Raw genomic sequence first — 11,567 nt, forward strand, 5'->3', positions numbered from 1 at the left:
TCAGCTCAGGTCATGGTCCTAGTGTCCTGGGATCGAGCCCCACATCGGGCTCTGTACTCTGCAGGGAGCCTGCTTCCACCTCTCTCTATCTGTCTGCTTCTCTGCCTACTTGTGATCTCTGTCTGTCAAATAAATAAATAAAATCTTTGGAAAAAAAAAAAAAAAAAAAATCATGGTTCTCAGACTCCAACTTGTATTGTCCCAAGGTTTCATTTGCCAAAGCAAAAGCACTGATTTCCAAGTCCCGTTAAGTCCTCTCCATTGGTGGAATGAGTGGTGAATTGGGCTGCAGGGCCTCAGACATGATTCCAGCTGTGCTGCTGGCTAATGTGAGACCAGGGAACACCCTCCCCCCACCCCACCCCCACTCTGGTCGTCAGGGGTCAGCGAGCCTAGAGGGCCCTGAAGTCTCTTCCTAGTAGCTTATGGTCTTTGACCATTCTGTGTACCAGGACTCCTTGCCGGTGGGGGGAAGGGAGGGGGGCGGAGGCAGCAAATATGTTTTTAGAAAAAATTGAATTCCTGGGCTCAGGTGTTGCTCTAGTGGAAAAACTCTAGAATTCCACTGTCCAATGGAAGCACAGTGTGATTCGCATATGTAATTGAAATTTGTTTTAGAAGCCACGTGAAAAAAGTAGGAAGAAGCAGGAGAGATTAATCTTAATTATATATTTTAACCCAGTATTTCTAAAATATTGTCATTTTAACATCTGAAAATTAGTATAAAAATTAATGAGATATTTTATATTCCTCGTTCTTATACTAGGTCATCAGAATCAGGTATGTGATGTGTACTTAGAGTGTGTCCCAATGGGGACCAGCCATATTTCAAGTGCTCAGTAGCCGCATATGGCTGGTGGCTACCATATTGGTTAAAGGAGATATGGAACACTTCTATGCTTGCAGAAAATTCTAGTGGACAGTGCAGATACAGAGCTAGGGGACATGGGTTTGAGTCCCCCCACTCCACCACTGTGTAACCTTGGGGAAGGTTTCTTAACCTCTCAGAGCCTCAGCTTCTTATAAAATGAGGATAATCATAATACACACATTGGATTTGTAGAAGTATAAGAGCTGCTATTACTACTAATTACTTCCATTAGTGAGCTCCTACTTCCTCCCGGGTGCTTTGCATGTATTATTTTTAACCCATACAATGACCTTGCAGGTATGTATTTTGATCCTCATTTCACAGATGTGGACACAGGATCAGAGCCGGGAAGTCACTTGCCCAAGATAATCAAGATAATACAACCAGTATGATAGCCAAATCAGGGTTTGAACCCAGAGCTGTCTGAGTTCAATACCCGTGTTGTTGTTGTTGTTGTTGTTTTTCAGTGCCTTATGTTAAATTTAGAAACCTAATCTATGCTATGCAAATGTTAACTAGTTCTAGAATGGAGTCCAGAACATCGTGCAAACTCAAATGCCCAGAGGTGTCTGGCAAGGGGTATAAATGAAAACGTTGTGCACTTGGGAGTGATGGTAACCTGGGGAACTGGAGACTTATGTGCCAGTCCGATTTTTAAAATCACTGGTGCTGGACAAACCAAACCAGGTCTCCAGGAAGATGTGGTCCATGAGCTTCCAATGTGAGACCCTTGGTCTAGTAGGAATACTCCAGTCTCTTTTTAGAAATTACTAGTAGAAATGTGCACATGAGTCACTGGTGATCTTATTAAAATGCAGATTCTGACTCAGTGAGTTTGGGGTGGGGCCAGAAAGTCTGCCTTTCTCACAGGCTTCCAGGTGCTGCCGTTGGTGCTGCTGGATGGAGCCGAACCTCGAGTAACAACCTCGAGTAGTAGGGAATCATGCGCAGCCAGCCCAAAGGAGGAAGCCGAGTCACAGAGCTGTTAAGTAATCATGGTGGGATTAGGCCTGCTTCTGACAGCAGTGCTCTCAGTCCTGACGTACTACACACTTGGAGAAGGTGATCTGGAAGGTCCCGCATTCCCTGTGTGGAGGCTGAATGAGATCCGGAGGTCAGGAGAGGAAGGGAGAGGCCATCAGCAAGCAGATGCTGGGGGGCTCTGCTCAGTCCCCTCCAACTTCACACCTCACCGCACACCAGCCAACTCTTCCAACTGCCACCGCTGTGTCTTTCTGCCTGAGGGCTCTCGTTTGCCACTGGCACCTGCTCTGCCACCCACAGCAGGTCTGGAGGATTAACACGGGCGATCACTCTCCAAGGTGGACACCCCGCAGTGGCTTCCAGAGATCCCCGGCCGGACTGAACTCTGGCTGCCCACTTGCTTGATCACTTGCTTGATAACTGTGCCCACGCCCGCCCTTCCCTGTCTCCTCCATCCCTAACGTAGGATCACTTCCCAAAGGAACCACTTGCACTGAAATCCTTGTCTCGGGCTCTGCTGTTGAGGAAACCGGAACTAAAGCTGGCCTCTGGTGCAGCGAGCTGAAAGCCAGTGGAGGTTTGGACAGAGAATTCGGAGGAAGAGTGCCGGGGCTTGGCCCTGTTTTCTCGGGCAAGGGACTTCACCGTTCTGTACCTGTTTCTTCATCTGTAAGAGAGGCGTGCTAATTTCAGTGGCCTCACAGCACGATCTGGAGGATTAAACAACATGATGAGTCTAAAGTAAGCACTCCGTGAATGTTTGCTGTAATGTCCACTATAGCATCCAAAGGGAGGCGGAAACGTGGTCCTAAGAACTGAGTAGCCCCTGCTCTTAGCCTCTCCTACCCCCCCCAACTGAAGGTAGAGCCTTGGCTCCCTGCCTGCCCAGCATCCCCCCACTGCTGCGGGGGGCTGGCCGGCTGCACCGCCGACTGTCTCTGCTCTCTAAGAATAGGTTTCCCTCACAGATGGCATCTCTCCGGATCCTGCCAGAGCATCTGGTTCCCCCAACTGCTCACTCCAGGGAGCGAGGCTGTGTGGTCCTTGCTGAAGAGCAGAGCTCTGGCTTCCAGCAGACCTGGGAGGAGTCCCCGTTGGCTCCCTCCTAGCTGAGCTTCTATTTCCTAAGATCTGTAAAACGGGCATTGCCAAAGGGCCCTTGGAACACAGTAGGCACTCTAAGTGCTAGTTCCTGAAATAGTACGACAATTTACGTGTTTATTAAGCACTGGCCACATTCCTACGAAGTCTTCTGATCTGCAAGACTATAAAAAATAATTTTCCATCCATAGCCCATGCTCATAGTACAGAACTTACATGATACAAAAGGTGTATCACAAGGAAAGGTTAGGCTCCTTCCTGCACCCAAGTTCCACCCCCAAACCCCCTCATTTGCCAGAGGCACTCAACTGTTAGCACTTTCTAGTATGGCCTTTCCCAGATAGTCTGTGCACAGCCACCTATCCTTGTCTTATGAGAGACTTTTTTAGAGGATTTTATTTCATTTTTAATTTTTTTCCCCCTTAAGTAGGCTCCATGCCCAGCATGGAGCCCAATAGGGGCTTGAACTCACAACCCTGAGATCAAGACCTGAGATCAAGAGTTGGATGCTTAACCAACTGAGTCACCCACATGCCCTTAAATACTTGATTTCATCTTTTTTAAGATTTATTTATCTCAGAGAGAAGGAGAGAGAGAATCTCGAGCAGACTCCCCGCTGAGTGTAGAGTCCAACATGGGGCTCGATCCCACGCCCCTGAGATCACGACCCTAGCTGAAATCAAGAGCTGGGCACCTAACCAACTGTGCCACCCAATTGGGCCCCTAAAGATTTTATTTTTTATTATTTTTTTTATTTTAAATTTATTTTATTTTATTTGTTTTCATTTGACAGAGAGAGAGATCACAAGTAGGCAGAGAGGCAGGCAGAGAGAGAGGTGGAAGCAGGCTCCCCGCTGAGCAGAGAGCCGGATGTGGGGCTTGATCCCAGGACCCTGAGATCATGACCTGAGCTGAAGGCAGTGGCTTAACCCACTGAGCCACCCAGGCACCCCTAAAGATCTTATTTTTAAGTAATCTGTACACCTCATGTGGGGCTCAAACTCATAATCCCCAGATCAGGACTCGCACACACTACTGACTGAGCCGGCAAAATGCTCCTGTCTTCTGAGAAATGTTGACATCGCGTTGTCATCCCCACAAGTCCTCAGCATGTTTTCCTTGCCCTGTGTTGTGGCTTCTCTCTGATCAGTAACCTAATGTGAAAGGGAGTCCTTTCTTTGAGCTGATTCCCACCCCAGTCCACCCCCGGACTCCCCAAAAATCTCAGGCCGGTCCTCACTGCGATCAGTGTATGAGCTGAACTGCCCTACATCTCCGGAGCCTTACCGTTGCTGATACCAAATGTTCAGGCCCACATAGCCCCAAGTGAAATGGAAAGGACAAAACTGAGGTTGATCTGGGCCCCTTCCGCTGCTCCGCTCCCAAATTAGAGACCATTCAATGAGCCCATGTGAGAGCAGTGATTCACAGGCAGAGACGCCAAGAAAAGGCCTCCCCTGATGCTCCCTGCTCCCGCCTTTCACATCGCAGGCCCCGAAAGAATCCTGGAGATGGCATTTCTTTCTCCATTGTTCACTTGGGTTTATGAGAATCAGGCTTCGAACCTGACACCCTCCTAAACCAGAACATTTTACTGGGCTCCACCTCCCAGAGCAAACCCGCATCACTGCATTCTGTGACTTCAGATGGCTTGCTTTAACAAATTAGGGGGTATTTATAAAAAGAAACATTATTTTTTTTTCCTCCCCTCGTCATGTTCCAGATGGATAGGGAGAGAGTTTGTCTTGCTTCAGCCCTGAACAGTATGTTAGGTGAGAGGGGTTTCATTTGAACCAGAGGGTCTCCCGCATGAGTCACTCTAGTGAGCTACAGGCCTCCCGGGCCAGCTGGAGGACAGAGGGAAAGCAGGACTGTCTTTGGAGTATTGCTTTTGGAGAGGGCTTCCTAACAGAGGGCTCCGCCTCCTGTACCAGGCCTCTGCGCCCAGAGCTTTGTTGATGTCATGATTTCATAAACAATGCAGGAAACGAGGCAAACTGGAAACATAGATCATGGGGTCTCTGCTTCGTTCCCACTGCTTTTCCAGGCTTCTGCAGGCTCTCCTGGTGGGCTAATTGTCCGTTGAGAGAAGGACCACAGCCAGACCACATCAGCTCTTTGAAGACTCTCCTTTTTAGGGGGTCTTTTTAGTCTGTGTCGTGAACCCCTTTGGCATCTGGTGAAGCCTGTGGATCCCTCTCAGAATGCTGTTTTTAAAACCCATTAAATGGGGCGCCTGGGTGGTTCAGTCAGTTAGGCGTCTGCCTTCGGCTCAGGTCATGATCCCAGGGTCCTGGGATCAAGTCCCGTATCGGGCTTCTTGCCCAGTGGGGATTTTGCTTCTCCCGCTCCCCCTGCTTATGCTCTCTCTCTCTCTCTGCTAAATAAATCAATAAAATATTTTTTTAAAACCTCATTAAATAAAATACGTAGGGGGCACCAGGGTGGCTCAGTTGGTCAAGGGTCTGACTCTTAATCTCAGCTCAGGTCATGATCTCAGGGTGGTGAGATTGAGCCCCCCCACCCCGAGTCCTGGGCATGGAAACTGCTTAAGTTTCTCTCTCTCTCCTCTGCCCCTCCCCCTCCCCCACGGCTCATGTGTTCGTGATCTCACTCTCTAAATAAATAAATAAAATACACAGGTTTACAAAAGACAAGAATTATATTGACTTGAGATAATTATCAAAATATTTTTTAAATTTGTAATTTAATAATATATGCTTTTTTCCTTTTTTTAACCCACTAAAGAAATAAATCGTGGCAGGTCTAGAAGTGTCTTGATGTCCCAGGTGCCTCAGGTGTCCACAGTACCTCAAGACCCTGGCACAGCTGGAACATGGCACGGGCGTAGCTGTGGTTTCTGTCACTGACGAAGTCCTGGTGCTGCTAATAGGCCCCTGGTCTGTTGCCTGCATGGAACGCAAGGCGCTGCATTGCAGTCAGAGGCTGGTGAATACGCAGACGTGATTTTGTTTCTGTACAAGTTTCCTAGAACTGGGGCTCATGGAGGAGATTCAGAACTTTTGCTTGAGAGTGACCTTCCCAGCCTGACCACATGGCAGGTGTCCTTCACCAAGCCCTGAGCACGGGAATAAGAAAAATACTGGCTGGGGGCACCTGGGTGGCTCAATCGTTGGGTAAGTCTGCCTTTGGCTCAGGTCATGATCCTGGGGTCCTGGGATCGAGTCCCACATCGGGCTCCCTGCTCAGCGCGAAGCCTGCTTCTCCCTCTCCCACTCCCCCTGCTTGTGTTCCCTCTCTCGCTGTGTCTCTCCCTGTCCAATAAATAAACAAATATACTGGCTGATGTTGGCCTGGTCCTTACTAAGTACCAAGTACCTAGTGACACTGGACGCTAGGACTCAACAATGAAGGGCCAGGTCCTGCCCACCAGAAGCTTACAGTCTGGGGGAGGGAAGGCTGGCACGAAGTCGATCATTTTGGAGAGCAGCGGGTGCTAGAAGTCAGTAGCACAGGGCAGTGTCATAGAATGACCTGGAAGGGGAGAACAAAAAGGGTCTATTTTCCAGGGAAGGCCTGAGACTCATGATGAGCAGAGAGCCATGCAAAGATCCAGAGGAAGGGTGTTCCCAGCGCAGGATCTGCAAAGTGTGCAGAGGAGGGAACCAGCTGAAAGCATTCCAGGGCCTGGCAGGAAGCCCTCGAGGCTGGGACAGAGCGCAGGGCGGGGGTGTGCTGGAGTGCCGGGGATGGAGGCTGAGAAGCAGGCCGGGCCTAGCAGGCGGGTGTTGTAGGCCAGACTAATTGGTTTGGGTTTCCTTCTAAGTGTTATGGGCAGCCTTTGGCAGGTTTCAGCTGGGGAGTGATGTGATGTGATTTAACTCTTAGGAAGATTCTTCTCGCAACACATGGAGAAGAGTGTAGGCAGCCAGGCCGGCAGCGAGGACCCCGTGAGGAAGGCACCCAGGGGTCTGGGGGAGAGGTTATGGCGGTCTGGACCAGGGTGGGCCTGTGAGGTGGAGAGAAGTGGGCACATATGGGGTGTAATTTGGAGAGACTCTGTGGCCCGGGGCTGTGGGGGGTGAGAAAGAGGGGTATAGCGAATGACCCCCATGTTCCCCCTCCTTAGGCCCTGCCCCCCCACCTGAGAAAGGGAAGCCCTGACTTGCTCCCCCCTTGCGTCTTCAGCCCCCTGCAGGCCTGGGGCCCCTGGCATGCGGGCTTCCCAGCTGGCTCCAATTGTTATTACTCCCCAGGGAGTCATGGGAACACACTCCCCCTGCCCCCTCCAGCCCCCTCTTCCCAGACAGGGCCAGGCCCTAACAATGCCCCCTCAGCCAGCCAGTGGCTTGGACACAATGCCCCTGATTCGGTTCATTGCCAGCTCCAGGAGGCCTGCTGGGTTTCCTGGCCTGTTTGGCATATATAGAACTCTGGCTTCCAGCAGGGATTTTTTGTTGTTGTTAAAAAAAAAATCCCTGGCTCCTCCTCTCTGAATATCTTAATATATTATGAAAAGCCTTTCTCTTCCTATCCTGAGCCCTCCCTACGGCCCTCCCTAACTGCATTTGCCATGTGCCTGTCAACCCCAGGACCAAATGCAGGTCAGCAGGTGTCAGCGAGAAAACGAGAAAAAGGAAGAAAAGCCGCTTGTTCCGCCGTGGCCAGCCTCGAATGTGCTGGTGATGCTGAAGATGATGAGAGTAATCTGAGAGCTTGTGCCCAGCGCGCTTTGTACATTAGATCTCATTACTCCGAAGGCTCCATGGAAGAGGAGCTCCGACATTGTTGGGACCCCCTGAGAAAGAAAAGAGCTACCAACTACAGTTCAGGACATGCTATTGATTGTACAATGTACCTCAATTTCAGAGATATTAAAATATGGGGGGAAAAGTCTAGAATCTATGGAATAGGGGATCGCCTCATCTATACACTCCATTGCCCTTTGAATGTATTTTTCTCCTTATCTTTGCGCCCACCTGTGCCTCCTGGGGAGGGGGAGGGGGAGGGTATGCAGAGATTGCTTCATGAAAATTCTCCGATTCTGCAGCCTCTCTAGAGCAGTTTTCTTTGCCTCCTTGCCACCTCAAGAGGAGATGTAAGCAAGCTGCTTTTGTGATTCCTCTTTGATTCCTAACAGCAGCTGACATTTACTGAGCACGCTCCCTGCTCCAGCTACTGTCCTAAGCACTTTAATGTCCCAACCACCCTATCCAATAAACTCTTTTTGGTTTAAATAAACTCAATAAGCTCTTTTTATCATTCTCCTTTTACAGAGCCCCTCTGTAAAGCACAGAGCCCCTCTGCTCTAAGGCTCCCTTGCTGGCTCTGCAGCCATGCTCTGGGCGAGCACGGCTACTATCTCTGGTTCTCCTCCTCTCCTTGGAAAAGCAGAATCCCTTCTCAGAGGTTGGGTGATGCAGAGAATGGAAGTGGCACTGGGTGAGCCTTGGAGAAAAGAGAGGCCCCCAGAGCATGAGTTCAGTGGGTAATGGGGTTTGGGGGAAGGGAGGATGGCTTGTGGATCTGAGACCTGTAACTGAGGCCATACCCTGGACCCTCCGGCCCATACCCTACTAACCACGTGGACCGATTGATGGCCAAGGACTTAGCCAAGGCCACACAGCAAGGCAGCTGTTAGCTGGCACCAAGCCCCATGTCTCCTGTTTCACCACGAAAGCCCCACTTTTTCTACTCTTCCTTGCTCACGTCCTCTCTTTAGTTGCCTGCAAAACGGAGGAGCTGCGCAGGTGCTGGTTGGTTCCTCAGCAGTAAGAATATCACTAGTAATAGTTAACATTTAAAGGGTGCTTACTCTGTGCCAGGCACAGGCATCAGGGATCATGAACTTAGATCCCTGGAGTAGCAGGACAAGGAAGGCCACTGAGGGCCACTGGCTCAGTGGGGGACAGCAACCGTTCAGCACCACGATGGCCTGGCTAGTGCTGTTTTAAAGGAAAGCTAAATATTCAAAATTTTATATAACATTTCCCAATTTAAGAAAATTTTAAGCTAGTTCACAATTCAGGGAAAAAAAAAACAAACCTTCGTGGGCAAATGAAATCATACCTGCGGGACAGTTTGCAAATCTTGTTTTCTCATTTTAGCCTGACACACATCCTATAAAGGAGACTTTGACCTTTGTACAGATGGGGTAAGCCAAGCCCTTCAAGAGTGTGAATCCCCTACTCAAGGTCATCTAGCCAAAGCACAGAGCTGGGGTCAGCCCGATTCCCAAGCTTGCTCCTGTTTGATGGCCTCTCAGATGGGTAAGAGACCAATGTGAAGACATAGCCAGAACTGGCACAGTGACAGGACATCTCCAGGGGCAGCGAAGTGTCAGTCAGAGAATTCAGTGTAGCAATGAGGACCATTTGAGACCAATGCCACGCTGCAGACATAAAACTCCCTGCCTCCCTCTGCCAGAACGCAACAGTGGATGTTGCTGTGCCCCTTAATAAAATTAAGTCACCACAGAATCATTTCTTCCAATGATGCAGTCTTTATAATGATGGGATGTTCATGTTTGGAGATTTTTTTTTAAATTTTTTTTTAGATGTAAGAATGTATGCTTCATCAAGGTGGTATATGTGGAAAAAATAAGCTTGAATTATTTGTGTCGTCTGTCTAACATTTTTTAGGGGGGAAGGTCAAACTTTTTTTTTTTTTAAGATTTTATTTATTTGACAGAAAGAGACACAATGAGAGAGGAAACACAAGCAGGGGGAATGGGAGAGGGAGAAGCAGGCTTCTCGCTGAGCAGGGAGCCCGATGTGAGGCTCGATCCCAGGACCCCAGGATCATGACCTGAAGGCAGATGCTCCCAAGACCCTGGGATTATGACCTGAGCCAAAGGCAGATGCTTAATGGCTGAGCCACCCAGGTAACCCTTGGTCAAAATTCTTAATGAGCCTATTGTGCAGGTTCATGTAAATAATTCTGACTCTCCCGCTGGACTGTGAGCTGCAGGTATCAGAGAGGGGGTCTGTTTTGCATCCAGCTGTCTCCCCAGCACCCAGCACAATGTCTGACACAATTAATAAATATCTGTGGATTGAATGAGATTCAAGAAATGAATTGACTTGTCCAAGGTCACACAGACCGAGGTTCCCATTTAGAGCCATCTAATTCAGAAGCTCTTCCTATCAGTTCCACACAATCCTGCTTCTGGGAATAATTCAAGGGAAAGATATCTCCACACTGAGGATGGTGGTAGCCCCAGGAGCTTCCACCGCTTCGGACTCCTCCTCTAGAGTTAGATGTTGGTGGAAGTGGTGATGGGGTGAACACCTACCAATTAAGCCGCTATCCATCATATTAGCTTTTGGGAACCACACATTATAATCTTGACAGCCCTGAGCCTGGCTCTTGGGGTATTTACAGGGAGTGATGAGGTATGAAGGGCAGGCACTAGGGCTTGGCAGTGGAACCGGCTAAGTTCCCATCTCCTTTCTGCCCTCTGACCTTAAGCTGCAAGTGCCCCCCTTCTTCCTGCACCATGTGGATAAACAATCTTCACCTAGGGGATTAATGGTTGAAAAGAGATTATCCCTGGAAGTGGCTGCCCAGTAACTGTGGAGTTTTTGGAAGCCTACCAGCCTGAAGAGCACTGTTGATGTTGAGAACAGCCTTATCAGTATCTCCCAGGCTTGAGGCCAAGGGGCCCCATCTTTCAGGCCTTTGCTGCTTTCAAGTGGGTATTAATAGATACAGAAGGCTCTTATCTCTTTCTTGATTTCACACTGGGAATTCTGGTCTTCACTCCTTTCTGCTGCAGCAGGACAGGAGGGATTGTGGGAAGAAAGGCACCTGCTTCTACCTGGGAGGCTGGGTACCTGAATATTTTGGGGAGGCCAGGGCTTTGGTAAACCCCTAGCTCTGACTTCCAGCAAGCATGAATAATAGTCTTTTCATCTGCTAGGTAAGCTCATGCCCTTTGGGCCTCAGCTTTCTCATCAATGGGGCAATAACAGCCATATCTATCTTCCTTCTCCAGCAACCAGTACAGTGCTTGGCAGAAGACAGGTGCTCAATAACTTGTTTGTTGAATGACTATGGGGTCTGAGAGTACTTTACGAAGCAAATGTTAGCATTATTGAGACCCTTTGGGAAGATACAGAGAAAGGAAGCTCCACCTGGAATGGGAATGTTGCTGGCTTCTCTATTCTCCTTCAGAGTCTGGCTTGATTATTTCAAATGAGACCTACCATTCTAATAATGGTGGCTTCTCTATCTGGGGAGAAGAGGGACAGGCTAGCCCCATGCCTGAGTATCCAGTGTAGGCCAGATTCTATCACTGGTTAACCTCACAGGTCCCTACTTTTGAATGGGCCTCAATTTTCCCATCTCTATAGCAAGAGGCTTACAGTCTCTCTGGTCCCTTCTAGTGCTGACAGCCTAGGATTTACAACAAGAAATTTCTTTCTTTCTTTTCTTCAGAGAAAGAGCTCAGGATGGGGAGGGGCAGAGGGAGAGGGAGAGAGAGAATCCCAAGCAGGCTTCATGCCCAGTGCAGAGCCCGACACAGGGCTAGATCTCACGCACGACCCTGAGATCATGACCTGAACTGAAATCAAGAGTCAGATGTTTAACCAACTGAGCCACCCAGGTGCCTCCTACAATGAGTAATTTCAAAAACTGCTTTGGAAAC

The sequence above is a fragment of the Enhydra lutris genome, unplaced genomic scaffold (genome assembly GCF_002288905.1).
Source record: "Enhydra lutris kenyoni isolate GAN:26980312 unplaced genomic scaffold, ASM228890v2 scaffoldscaffold6, whole genome shotgun sequence".
In the NCBI taxonomy this organism is placed as follows: domain Eukaryota; kingdom Metazoa; phylum Chordata; class Mammalia; order Carnivora; family Mustelidae; genus Enhydra; species Enhydra lutris.